The following is a 12,730-nucleotide window of genomic DNA, read 5'->3' on the forward strand; positions in this document are numbered from 1 at the left end:
TTATTTTCTGTTATATATGTGATTTAATTCCTCCCTGGTATCCAAAAAAATCAAACGCTGTTATTTGCTTTGTATTATATTTTTCTAATGCAGAACAATTTACTCCAGAGGATTTACAGTTGGTCACTATATCTGGGTGTGCAGGAGCTTGGTAGAGGCGAGATAAGTCAAAGTACAAAAGCTTTATGCTTGTATTTCAAAGCTGAAGGAAGAGACAAGGTACATGGATTGGGCTGCAAATTGCAGAGAAATAATTTTGCAATATTTCAGGCTCAGTCATAAGAGGAGGCAATGGAAGAATCTATTTCTCCAGTGAAGCAGAAGTCTTCTGCTTGTATTTATCAACATTTAAAACACATCTCTAACTGTAATTTCTAGCATGCCAAATGAAATTCCTACCAATCACTCACTTTGTTGCCATTAGTGCTGTTAATAATGTAATTTATTCAACTAAAGAGCTGCAACAGAAATATATAAGAGGAGAGAAATAAAAACCTCTGTCCTGGAAAGACACAAACAGTAAAAATTGGCTGATTACATCAGAGCCTTGCTGAGCTGGTCCATCAGGTGAGCCCTGCAGGATTTTTCCAGGCAGTCTTGGTGAGCTCAGAACTGAGCTACAGATTCAGAGACACTTTAACCAGAAAGTTCCCTGTGGGAGGGACACAGCCCATGGTGGGTGACAGCTCTCCAAATCTCTGCTCCAGGGACCCTTAATTGCCATTTTTCCTGCAGCCTTGTGATTCTGCCCATTCCTGCCCCAGGGCATGATCTGCAGGCTGAGCCTCACAGGAGCTCTGATGAGTTTGTATAATCCTGACTAATCCAAGGAGTTTAGGAAATTACACTGGATTATTTGTACACAATAGGAAGGACCTCAGAAGGTTTAGAGTCAAATGATTCTTTACACTTGAGGCAAAACTGGGCATCAACTCTTCCTCCGTCTCCTTTTCCTGCTCTAGAGAGTGAGGCTCATTACAGTGACAGGTTCATTTTGTACTCGAGGGCTCTTGAGCATTTGGCCCTCAGCATATTCCCCAATTATTTATCACTGCTGCTAACAGCTGCTCTTTTGCCCTTGATGTTTATTTAAAATGTGTTCTTCAGCCCCTGGAACAGGTCTCCTGGGCACATGAGCTGTGCTGCAGCCCATAGGTTTTGTCTGAGCTCTGGAGCAGCCAGGCTGAGAGAGCTGAATGAGAGTGAAATTTGCAGCTTTAAAGATCTCTATACGTGGGCACTTATTGGAAGAGAAACAGCATTTTATACGTCCTGTGGTTCATCTATCACTAGTAATTCATTTTACAATGCATTAACTGACCTAAGCCTATTCCTATTGTGCAACAGACAATCCTTCTTTCTTGCCTTCACTTCCCTACAGTGTGTCAAGGACCTTAACTTGTTCTTATTGGATTTTTATTTTCTCTTGTTTAGAAACGGAGTGTTTAAAGGCTAGTTTTCACAGCAGCAGAGCATATGCAGCAATAAACATCATCTCCAGTTGATTAAGCACCATAGCTGAGTTGTTCAGCTTCCACAGAAGCTGTTTATTGTAAGTATCCTCCAACTCTGAGGACATCATTTTAATTATATTGCATGAGAAGGAGCAAAAACAATAAACCAGCACATTAGAAAAAATTAAAAGATATAATTTTCCTTCCCTGAGAGGAAGATTTCAGTGAAGGTCAGAGCAGATTGGAGGTGTGTGTACAGCTGGGAAGTGTTCTTGAAAGGCCAATTTCCCAGCATTTTTTTTTTTTTTACAGAGGCTGCAGAGGACATTAAGATAGGACAGGCCATTTCTACTGATCTTCTGAGGGCAGACTGTGAAGTTGTTGTGAATCATGCTGGTGATTTCAGAGAAACGTATTGCACAAGCTCACCATTTGTCAGTGCAAATAATGTGTTTCCAGCTTGACCAGTGGAGTTTGGCCTTGACAGGGAGGCAGTAATGGGAGCAGCCTGCTTGGGTTTGCTTGCTATCTGTGCTGAAAGATGTGAGAACATTCATTTCTATTACTGCCATCCTGAATCTTTTCTGGTTCCAGATACTGGCTTGGACATTTGTCTTTCCTACCATTTGTGTGAGAGAGGCAGTGAGAAGCTGTAATAATAATAATAAAAAGAAAGCTTTAGCAGGACGGGCATGGGAGGACAATGTCAAAATGAGACTTCACAACCACATCAGTCTCTCACTTCAGACACATCCCTTACCTGTCTGAGTTGCCAGGTGCCCCCAGCACTGTGAGCTGTGCTTGGGTTTTGGCCAATATCTTCACTTAAGTAGTGCTGAGAGAACCTGCTGTACCTCAGATAGAAATCTTTTTCTTGTCCTGATTCTTGCATTATCTCCTCTTTTATAAAACAATTTAACTGCCAATTTAATCCTGCTTTAAGTCAAGCAGTGCCTGTCCAAGGCTGGCTGATCCTCTAACAACCCACAGCAGAGAGGGCAGTGGCATTTTCTGCTGTGCAAGTCTGACCTTAGGCCAGGCTGGTCAGGTTATTTGTGCCAGGCTATTGAAAGGTTTGTGAACTTTCCAGTAAACCTAGTTCTGAACAAATCTGGGCTGTGTTAGCCAGGTAAAACATTGGCTTCACACCCTGCAATTCCTGCCTCTTTCCTCCCTGCCCAGTGTGCTCTGAACCTAATAAACTCTCACAGTTTTCACAGGGATTTCAAAGGCTGCTGGTGCTGTGGTCCTGCAGGGCTGGTGGGAGGTGAAAAAAAAGGATCCAGTTTTTGGCATGACCTTCTTTTGAACAGGGATTTTTGCCCAGCTCTCATATGAATGATTGTGCAGAACACAAGATAGGCAATGGGGCAGGATTTGTCAAAAACTGTCACACACTGGTGCTTGGTACTGTGGCCAGACTATGAGAAACACCTTCCTTGTGCTCTCCACACTTCCCCATTGCATTTTAATTGATGTCTTCCTTGCCAGCTTTTATAAAAACCACTCCCTGCAAACACACTCAAACATACACCACACCTGTCCTTTCTGTCCCCTTTAAAAATCCCCTTTATTGCAAATCTTGTTCAGCACAAAGCTGCTGGAGGCCTGTGAATTTCCCTCTCCTGAGACAGAGTATTAAAAAAGTGAAAATCCAGTATTTTTTTGAGGACTGTGTTCATCTCTTCTGGTATAGACCCCACAGAGAAAGAGCCTGCTCTGTGATCATAAACAATACCAACAAAACCAGCCTGCAGTCACATTACTTAACGCCAGCAATTTTTGCCACTTCTATAAATCTGTCTTCTACCAGCAGCTTAATGACGCTGATGTTGACAACATTATTTACTCCTTGATGTTTGAAGAGTTGCTCTTCCTTCAGCCACTGGTGAAGCATTTTGAGGATGGAGTGCTAGCAGAGAAGCAGAAAAGCAAACTGTGCCTCTCCAATAACACACAGTCCAGCTGTGGCTTTTTGCAAAGGTGTGAAGACCCTTCAGAAGGACACAGCTTGCTGTTCATATTCCCACCCCAAATACTGCCATTTGTTTGTGGGGACTGCAGGAAGATCTTTTAAACTTGTCACCAAATGCATTGTGCAAAGTGATGTTGACTGAAACTGTCCCTAATCCTGGTACTTGTGGGTTTACTGCTCACCCTCCTCCATGAGAAGTGCCCATCATTCCTGAGAGCTCCTTTTAAACCTTTGTCACCAAGCTGATTTGCTAGTCCTGGTTCTCAGTTTTTGATTTGTCGAAGGAACATCAGATATGCTGGGATATTTCTGTATCCAGAACAGTTATGGGAAAACACTTTGTGGTGAAAATAAAATAAAGCTTGTGGTTACTGAAGATTCCTCATCATTTTTCCTCTGACGTGGAGAAAAGCAGTAGCTGCTCTCTGCAGAGAAACACCAAAGCAAAAGGCAATAACCAGGAGGAAGCTGCAGTGCAGTGACTTTGGGATGTCACTGTCTTCTCAGGGATGTTTTGTGGCTCAGATGACTCCACTCCACCCAGAAAACAGGACAGCAACAAAACCTATATTGCACAGAGCCTGGGGATCACATAATTTAAGGCTAGAAGGTGATCATGAATCATTTCATCTCAGCTCTTTCATCTTGTCAGCTTACAGAGGGCAGACTTGCACTCCATTACATCTGCACAGGACCCATAACCTTTGTGTGATCATCCTACCTTGCTTTAAAGACTTGGAGTGAAAGACACCTCCACAAAGCTGTAGGCAAACCATTTGAGTAGGTAATTGCTCTTGCAAAAAGCAAATCTGATGTTTGTTGTATGTACTACCTTGACATTTTATCCTGTCTGTGAATATATTTACAGCCCTGGGCAGTGACCTACCTCCTTTCAAGTTACTGTTTGACTCTTTTCGTTATTTTCTTTTCTTAATTTCAAATATGTGAATCAGTCCTGATACAGAACATACTAATTAAAAGATTTTAGGACAAAGTTAGTGTTTTCTAGATAAAAAAAACTTGCTGTAGCTATTTTTTTCTAACAAGTTCTTTCTTCTCTTAAGTTAAATAAGCCCATGTGTACAGAGCTAGAGCTGTTGTATTCTTTCCCAGTATTTCCTGATGAAAACTGCTGACTACAAAACACTTCACTAAGCTGGCTTGACTTGACCCATGTGGCCATTCTTTCTATGATAAGAGTGCAAATTTATAGTTTCTTCTTTCCCTGGTAATTTTCTCTCATATAGGAAAAATTCTTTCCATCTCTCTCTAGAGCCATTGGTGCTCTGAAGACATGTAGGAACAATGAAATCTTCATCCCTAAGTGTTTGGATGCATTTCCAGGCTGAATGAATCTTTCTGATTGTCTCCCAGCAGTCATATTATTGTCAAATTTTAATGCAAAAGTTCTGATTTTTACATTCATACAATGAAACATCTTTTTTGCTAGTTTACCACAATTTCATCGTGTGATCTAAAGTCTCATATAAATGTTGCAGGAATCTGCTGAACTTGTGATATGATTTTCTGCACTGCTTTCTTTTTCCTCTTTGCAGCAAGTTCAGTGAAAATTTACTTATGTTCCTCGTTGCAGCTACACTCCTTTTGGTGTGTGCCACTGCCAAGAACAAAGCTCTAGCACTTAATAACAGAATTTTGTCATAGTCCTTATCTCTGGAGGCTATTCCAGTTTATCATTTTAATAGCAAATGGAGTGTTTTACACACTCGCCTGATAAAAGCTCCTGCAAGCATCTCTTTAGGGTTTTATTCTTCTCTTTTCCTCTCTCTTCAGCCAGAGCTTTCAGAGACACTGACTTCCCCACATCTTTTTAAGGCCAAGGTCAAGTCCAGTGAAAGATGCTTTGGGACACCTCAGGTGTCAGACGTGTGACAGAGCTTTGGGACAAAGCAATAATGCAGAGAACAAAGGGTCCACAATGAACTAACAATGTCATGGTGATGAAGAAACAAAAGATGATGGGCTCTGGTGAAAAAAATCCCCTGCCAGAGTGCATTGCAGTTCTGGCTCCAGCCAGGTGGAATGGAGAGGAGATGAAGGTTGTTTCTGTCTTATTTTACTATCCTTATTTCTGTTTCATAGAGTGAAGAACTTAATCAGCTGTGATTTTTGTCTGTTCTTCACCCAGGCAGGTTTAAAAAACCAAGAAAACCTTCATAGAGAAGCAGCCCAGCAGTTTTTAGTAAACAGATGACCAAGAGTTCATATTTAGAGTGCCCACATGTCCTGTGTTGTGGAGGATGTCCTTTAGCTGGCACTTCGTGTCCCTTATACAGTAATAAATGGCTAAATAAATTTCTGATAAAGTGCAAAGTGTTGCTCCAATCTGTAATAGGAGAGCAGCAATGTCAGGGTCTCAGAGGACCATGAGACATCCTGAAGTGAAGCCTCACAAGTTTTGGGGTTGTGCTCCTCGGGAGGAAATTACTGAGATTGTTTCTAAAACAGGGATGGTGGCTGTGCTGGTGAGCATTAACCTGCAATGGGGGAGGTGAAATAAGAAATGATTGATGGGCTAAAGGGAAAGGCAATTTTGTGTGAGAAAATACCTCCAGTGCATATAGGAATTTAGGGACAGTGTGGTACCTGGCCTGGAAAATTGTCTTGTCCATAGTTAATAAGGAGTGGATTTTCTGAGCTGAGATTTGCTTTGGTTCAGGACTTTCCCTTATTTCAAATCCACGGTGTGGGGATTCATGCTAAGTAGGGAAAGGATTAGATCCTTGAGCCATGCAGAGCTGGACAACATCAACCTCCATGATGACTTTGTGAAGCTCTCAGGCCGTGGACAACCACAGCCTAAAGCTGCTGTCACTGACTTGCAGAGTTCAACTTGCCAAAAGCCATGTTCTAGCAATATGGGTCCAACCTTGCTGTGGGAGCCTAAACTTCCAAACGTGGGCCACAGATGAGTGTTACAAGTGTTTCCCACAGTCTGGTACAGAAAGAAAAAAAAAAGGAAGAACTTGTTGCCTTACAGTGTAAAAAATGCATTGAATATTAGTAATGAATGAACGGATGAAGGGTTTCCATCAATAAAATCTACCGAGATGAAAACATCAGCACTTGTTTCTCAGGTTTTGTGAAGAGTGTGTGCTCAGACGAGTCTGAAATGCTTCTAATTAATGTTATCAAAAGTGTGACATTTAATTAACTCAGTAACACGTTCAGCCTAATGATAACACATTTTGATTCACCGCAGGCAGCAATGAGCTCTCCTGAGCAGCTCCAAAGGTGGGAAGTACTGGGGGAAGGAGGAAACCAGGAGTGCACACCAAACTCTTTTTGCTGCAGAAAGGCAGAGTGGCAAGAGAACTGATTATGTTGTCAATCCCCACCTCACATCAGAGAGACATTTATGAGTTCAGAATTCCTGCTATCAGATATTTATAACAATAATCTATTTTCCTAGTCTTAATTATCGTAAAACTCATTTGCCACTAGAAGGAGTAACAAAAGGATGCATTAGTTTCATATTCTTGAGTCAGATCTGGTCAATGAAGTGATGCCTTTTTGACATTGAAACCTATTACAAACATCTTCGAAAACTGAATCAGCAAATGAATTTTTTTTTTTTTAATTTGAAATGGAAATTTCTGCTGTGTCATTTAGCTGGTCAGTGAGGAATTATCCAGAAGCAGTAATACAAGTGGGAGGAGGAGAGAGCCCCACCTCTGCTGTGCTGTTACTGCTGGTTTTGCTAAGCGTGTAACTGATTAGTCAGGTAGCAGCATGAAATTTCCTTCTCCACAATATTTATGTGAATTTAAATGCTTTTCAGAGACATCTTGTTTAGTTTAAATAAATAAACAAAAAGAACTAAGATGAATGGGGACTGTGCTTAAGCATGCTGTAGATATTTGTTCATGGAGGATGCTTCTGCATCTCAGAAATACAATGAGAACAGGCCATTGGCCCTTTAATCCTTGTAGGACCAACTCTCCCATCCTGAATCTATCACGAGTCTTTAAGTACTTTCAGAAATAATAACAGTAATTTGTTCAGCATGCAACCTGCCCAGCTGGACGAGGTAAGGAAGCTCCCAAGTGAAAGTGAAATTTTCTGAAGGTGTTTTTGATGACTCACTCCTCATTGCAGGAAAGCTGCAGGCAGGAATGAAGCTTGTGGCTTAAATATATTCCAAATATAAGGTGGGACAGCAGAAATTAACCAAGAGACCCGAGGACAGAGCTGGGGGAGATGCAGCAAAGCAGAGAAAAGATCAGTAGAAGGAGTATGGCAAGCAACAAGCTCACAGATGTTGTGCCTTCAGGTGTGTTTTGTGCCCTTGGAGATTCAAGTCTGCAACTTTTCCCTGACTAAACCTCAGCCTTTGTGCATTTCTGTTGGTATCAGTTTAGGAGTGGCTTCAGATTTAAGGTGGGACATCAGGTTGTCAGTCAGGACAGTGCTGTTCCCATCTCCTAAATGGGTACTGAGGGTTTGAGGGTGATTTGAGGGTGGGGAGGATGAGGCTGTGTCCCACCACAGGATCTGTTCCAAACCATGGGCTGCACCACGGGAGGTGGACGGTGACTTATTGCTCCTTCCAGGAATTCTATTTGCATAGTAACCGGCAGAGGAGGACTGCAGTGTCCCTGCAGCAGGACCATCATCACAATTACTGCCAGGGTTACATTTCCATGGCACAAATATGCATGTTAAAAAGGGGGCTGTGCATGGGGCTGGGACCCACGGGCACTCTGACATTTGGGAAACGAATTGAAGGACCACAAACAATGGAGCCAAGGTCCCTTCCCGAAGATATATGAGGAGGCGTTGGATGCCTGGAATCTCATTGTCGTGGAGGGGTTTTGTTCTTCCTTCTTTTTCCTTCTTCCCTCGCATGCGAGCGGGAAAGGGGCGGGGAGGGAGGGCGGGAGAGCTGGGTGCCAGGCTCGCTGCTGCAGTACCGTACTCAATATTCCGATCACCTTGCAAGCCAAGGAGCCTTGTGGAGCCTGCAGTGGTGTCAGAGTGAAAAACGAGCCACGCCATCACGCTTGGCCAGGCGGTGGCTGCCTGCCCGCAGCCAGCCTGCAGAGCCTTCCTTTGACACAAACCCTCTCTGAACGGGGTGGTGGGTTGGTGTTTGGCTTTTCCTTTCCATCTGTGTGTATAACGCTATTTCCCATTGCGTTTAAATAAGGGGTTTCACTGCAGTGGCTCACAATGCCGGAGGCTTGAACTCCTTGTCTTAGGGTCTTGGATTCCTCCCACGGTTTGGCAGTCATTTGCGAAGAGGTAGGAAGGGCTGGGCTGGGTTGAATGTGGGTTTGGGTGCGTTTGCTTCTCCCTGTGTTGCTGTTTTACGTGGAGTGAGCTGGAGGAGGCAGTTTCCCGCAGTGAAAGGCAGGAGGAATGCACCAGTGTGTGTGCTCGTGTCCATGAGCCGAGCAACGAGCTGGCTTTTCCATAGGGAGCTATCACAGTGGTGAGCATTACAGCATTACAGACCCCTGGGTGCTGCTAACCCCAGCCATCCTCTTTTATTTTATTTATTGTTCATGGCAAAGGCATTGCCTAGGCAACCATGATGCTTCTCCACTCTTGACTGTTCGCATTCTGCGTCATCGGGGTGGGACACGGCAGAGCAGCCCAAGGAGCAGGACAATGCTGCTCAAGGCACTCAGACACTGACAGTGCTGCTTAGAGACAACTCTACAGCAGGGAAATGCTGCTCAGGGTTTTTCCTATGCTGCTCTGTCACTCAGAACAACATGCAGCACCCCCTTGCTATCCCAGGGCTGGTCCTACTCATGGCTCGGTTGGGCACTTGGGCTGCAATCCACTCTTCCCCCTGGCATTTTGGTCATGACATATCATTTCTGCAGTGCCATCTAATTCCTCCAGCCTGCCTAGATGACTTTGTGCAATTTCCAAGGAGGGAGGCAGAGGGAGGGACTGGTTGCCTGGTAGGTTACACATTCCCTTCTCAGCGCCTTTGCTCTCAGTGCAGCTGCAGCCCAGAGTTGTTCGAGTGAAAATCATTGCTTCCCTCGTGGCTGGAGAAGTGCCTAGCTATGAAGGCTTGTGATGGTGACTTCAAGGCTAACCCACAAATAAAATAATCCAATTGCTCACACAGCCCTGGAGAACAAGGAAATAACACCCTCTGGGAGCTGCATCAACATCAGCATGACCACCCTGCATGGAGACTTTCTGTCTGTACTCTGGGCTTAGGACAAAGCTCCCAGTGTGTTCACCAGGAGGGAAGAAGCCCTCAACAAAACTAATTTCCATCACAACCAGATCAGTGCAATAATTTGCACAATTATATCCTGAATACAGTAGCCATCTACCAGCTTCTGGTGAGACCTGCTTTGAGCTGCTGAGGAAATTCCAGAGTGGATGTCTGTCTGTCTGTCTGTCATTTAGAGAGGAAAAGAAAGAAAGAAGGGAGGAAAGAGAGAAAGAGAAACTTAATATTATTTCTTTAGCTGCAAATGCCTGGAAATCATTCTGCATATTAGTTTATGACAAATGGCTTAGGCTAATGGAACTGTGATGATGTAGAGTCATGAGGCCAGGAATATCTTGTTAAAAATATGTTGACAATATAGGTAACAATTCAAGCTTGCTGTCCATTCCTGTCTTGGGGTAAAACAAAAGGTGTAGTAAAAGTTTTGCTGCTCAGTGTACAGGTCACATACAAATCAGCATTCTGGCAAAAGAATACAAAATGTTCCACAATGTGAAATTGCTCCCATGGGGACATTTTGAATGTCCCATTCAGATGCATTTCTTCTTAGAACATCCCTTGGGTCCAAGTTGAAATGTTTTGAATTTTTAAAGGTCTTGCTTTTTTTCTGTGAAATCTTTTTCCTTGCCATTTATTTATTTATTTATTTAATGCCTTTATTTTAGTGGTTTTCTTTAAATTGTACATTCACCATTTTCCTACCAACCTGTGGTGGTATCAGCTCAGACAGTCTTCCTGCAGGGCTGTTTCTCCATCAGTGTTTTATAGCTTTTCTTGTTCTCCAAACTGCTGTGCTACCAACAAATTCATGCCATTGTATTGAAGGGGGAAAATAAGACACTATCTAACAAGGAATGGTTAGAAGGGACAGATGTTTTGTTTTGAGTGAGAAGAATGAGGAAAATCTTATGCTGATAAAGGAATTTTTTTGGAGGTGATGGTGAGACCCCTTCAGAAATACTCAGTTTGGTCTATCTGAAATATTTGATTTCACCCAAAATGTAAAGCTGCATTTTATTTTAGCTCTTTACATGCAATTTTAATTGTAATTAATGCTCCCATCCTCTAGTTCCAAAATAAAAGCAAGTGTATTAATAAAATGTTGAATTGAAAGGTACCACAAAATTATAAACAATATTTTTTGTGTGATAAATACTGAATTAAAATATTACAACAGTGAAGAAATAAATGACCTTTTTTTCCATTCACTGAAAATCATTCCCTGAGCCTGCCAGGGAACCATCCTAAATTATGCACTTCCCTCTTCAGGGGAGCTAGTTTTAGGCATAGTTTTTGCAGCAGTTTTGTGGTTTTGCCCCATGTGCTTCCAGGGAAGGAGAGTTTGTATTGTCATTGCCATGGTTGGGTGAAATGTTTGTGCACCCAGGGAGGATGGAGGAGGCAGAGGCAGCCCTGACCTGTGCTGGGCACACAGCACTCAAAGAGATCTTGTCACAACAGGCTGCTCAGAACTTGTCGTGATGAGAATTTCATGGAACAGACAGGAATCCCTAGAGGGGGAGAGGGGTATGACTGGAGGAGCTCCAGGGAGGTGCTGCTTTCTCAGGTGGATGGCAGCCTGTCCTCCACGTGTGGCTGCCAGCACTGGCCATTCTCCTGACCCTAATCACAGCCCTGCTGCTGGGCTGAAGGGCAAAGGAACACCCTTAGCTATTAGAAAGTGTGATCCCACACTTCCCACCCATCGTTCTACATGGGAAGAGAATAGCTGATTCTTCCTATTCCAAGAAAATGTATGTTCAGAGGATGTCCTGCCCCTGACTGAGCACTGGCCAGCACTAAGTAAAAAAGGTATTCCCTTCTAGATCTATGTTTCTTCTGTTTTTTTGATTTTGTTTCTTTTTTTTTAATCTCACCCCACAGCAAATGAGTGAAGTGAACTGGAGAGACAGGTCCAAATTAGCAAAAGGCTGGGAGCGTGCCCAGGGGCAGTGAACACCCAGGGGATGGGGAGGGAGTGCCAGGCATGGATGCAGGAGCCCAGCTCCCAAGGTGAAGTTGTCCTTTGTAGTGCAGGCAGGTTGTATGTGAGACTGACACCTCCTTCCTGTTGGGAATCTTGTGCTTCAGCCTTGCTCTGGCTCTGCCTTTGACCCTTTTGCTTAGCTGGGTTGTAGGGCTGATGGGAGGGAAGCAAAGCTAATGAGGAATGTAATTGTCAGATACTTCGTGAAGGAGGCTACTCCACCACCTCAAATATATCCAGTTTCCTCTGTCTCTGTAGCTCTCTGGACACTTGATCATTTAATTATTCCTCTCTGGCAGGTGCAGGGCCCTCCTGTAGAGACAAATGATTTACTGACTCATGTGACTTGTGTTCAATATGTAAGTTCAGACTGTAACCTCAGCTCCATCCCCTTGGCACTGCTCCAGCAATGCAAGAAGGAGAGAGAGCTGATGTAAAGGGTTAAAGAGGACTCTTCTTGCATAAATGAACAGAAAACTGGAAGGGAACATGCAGGCCAGTCTGCAATCCAATAAACCTGAATCTCAAAACCACAAAAAGCTGGCTGTGAGCAGCACAGACCACAACAGCCTGGTAGCTGCTGTGTCCAGCATGGCCAGAATGATGGGCAGAAATATGGGGAGGATGTAAAGATGATCTGAGTATCACTCTAGAACACCTTTCCCATTCAAGATGCCTTTAAAAAGCATTGCATTTTGTTGTATGGGGAGCTTCACCTCCAGTTGCCTCCCTGACTTCAGAAGCAGGGAAGTTGTAGCTCTGGTGCTAATGGGGAATTCTATAGGCTTGCAAAGTGAAGTGTTCTGTTCACTTCTGAACCATCCCATGGAAGGACATGGATCATTACAAAAGGAAGGTGGCTTCACAGGGCTTTTGGGAAGGTTATATATGTCCCCTCCTGACAAAAACTAGGAGAGAAGCACTTGAGAAACAAGTCTAGATGGAAAAATACAGCACCAGCCTTTGGTGGTGGGGTTTTAAGAGGTGGCAATGAGATAGGGGCATGGTTCTTGTTATGTCATTGTGAAACCTCATCTGAGCTATGCTGTTGCTTCATTCTGCATTTCTCTTGAACACCAGGCACACACCAG

The sequence above is a fragment of the Lichenostomus cassidix genome, chromosome 13, assembly GCF_008360975.1.
Source record: "Lichenostomus cassidix isolate B80296 chromosome 13, HeHo_3.0, whole genome shotgun sequence".
NCBI classification, from domain to species: domain Eukaryota; kingdom Metazoa; phylum Chordata; class Aves; order Passeriformes; family Meliphagidae; genus Lichenostomus; species Lichenostomus cassidix.